We start from the raw sequence: 1,924 nt of genomic DNA, 5'->3' as shown, positions 1-1,924 counted from the left end.
ATTGGGTATATATGTGTTCTGAATGTGTATTAGGTTGTGAATAAATAATTGGATCTTGAAATTGTGGATATTGGAACTTGGAGGAAGCTGAGCCTAGTGTTTATTGAACTTTTGGGGGGCTGTGTTTGTTTAGTGAGTTGCCTTAATCACTACGAGAAAACCGGCCAAGGTATGGTTTATGTTTCTTGCATTTAATATATAATGTTATGTGAAAATTTAGGCTAGATGTGTATATAATTATTGCTTAGTATCTTGTTAACTAGTTGGTTTTGGTTTGGTGTTTATTAACTAATTGGTGAATTGATAAGTTTGTTGATTAAAGATTTGAGGATGTAAATTTATGGTTGATGATGCTTGATGGTTAGTGGTGATTTGATGAATTTGTTGATGAGGAAGGGTATGTTGTGTTGAATTGGCAGGTTTGGTAGTGAATAGAATGGAGCTTTTGAAATGAAAATGAGGTTTGGGGAGTTTTGCAAAACTTGGTTTTGGGTCAAACTTCAGTGAGTTATAACTTGGCTTCCGGACCCTCAATTTATTTTTAACTTGTTTTAAATGAAAATTGGGTTCATGATGTTTATGCCGTTCGAATAATGGATGAAAAACGATTTAAAATGATTAAATTATGCTCAACAGAAATTTTGGTTTGGAAACAGGCAATTCTGTAGTTTTCAACTGAATCAGGTTTTTTTGGAAAACGTACGCCCACGCGTATGCGTGACCCACGCATACGCATGGCATGAAATTTTTAACTGTGCGAACGTGAGTAGCCTTATGCGCACGCGTAATGGACTAGCATGCATGTTCACGCGTACGCATGATAAAGGGATGCGCGCACGAGCTGCCTTTTTACGCTCCCACGCGTACGCGTGGCCCCTCTTTCAACAAACATGATTTTTCTGAGTTTTAAACTCTATTTCAAACTTCTAAACCTCTATTTTCATTCGTACGCGTGGCCCCTCTTTCAACAAACATGATTTTTTTGAGTTTTAAACTCTATTTCAAACTTCTAAACCTCTATTTTCATTTCTTTAGTCATAAATAATAGATTTAAACCTAATAATCAGATGAAGTTAGGAAATGGTGATAACTTAAAGGTGAAGTAAAGATGAAAAGTGATAAATTGATTATGAAATGGTATAGATGATCATGTATGATACTTGGCTTGATAATCAAATGAATGATCATGTATGATACTTGGCTTGAATAATCAAATGATCTGAGATATGAGATTCCTTGGGTAAAGTACTGTGGCTTGCCACCACGTGTACCAGGTCAAAAACTCGATACTCTATTGACCCTACAACGTAAGGGTGACCGAGCACTTATAAATTTTCGAGAATGGTACCCCCATTGAGCGATTTGATATATATGAGAAAAAGCTATGCATAGACTCACGGGGATGCGCGTCGGGGGACAGTCCAAAGGTTTAGCAAATCGGACTTGTCGGGTTAGCTTGATAACCGACAGATGAGACTCATCAGCCTAGGAAAGGCATGCATCAAGTGCATATTACTTGAATTACTTGTTTGTGCGTTAACTGGGTGTGCCTAAGTGTACTTGCCATGTTAAATGTACATTTGTTACCTACAGTATTTGTAACCTTCTTGTGCTTGCCTTTATCTGTTTATTTGTCTGTGAAATGTTGACGGAGATGGAGGTATGGAGGAATGGTAGTATGGGACTTAGATTTAATATTAAGTTAAGTTAGGCTCAGATACTCTTAGAAAACCACCTTTTATGGTCTCTGTTTAATACCTTAAGCGTTATAATCTGAGTGTAGGCATTCTATGATTGCCTCTGGCATTTCCAAGACCTTATATCTTATATGTGTGGCACCTTTACCATGCTGAGGACCTCTAGTTCTCACCCCATACTATGTTTTTGTTTTTCAGATGCAAGTCGAGGGGCACCTGATGCACCA

The sequence above is a fragment of the Arachis ipaensis genome, chromosome B07 (genome assembly GCF_000816755.2).
Source record: "Arachis ipaensis cultivar K30076 chromosome B07, Araip1.1, whole genome shotgun sequence".
Taxonomy (NCBI): Eukaryota; Viridiplantae; Streptophyta; class Magnoliopsida; order Fabales; family Fabaceae; genus Arachis; species Arachis ipaensis.
The sequence above is the reverse complement of the archived record's forward strand: the minus strand, read 5'-3'. Positions refer to the sequence as shown.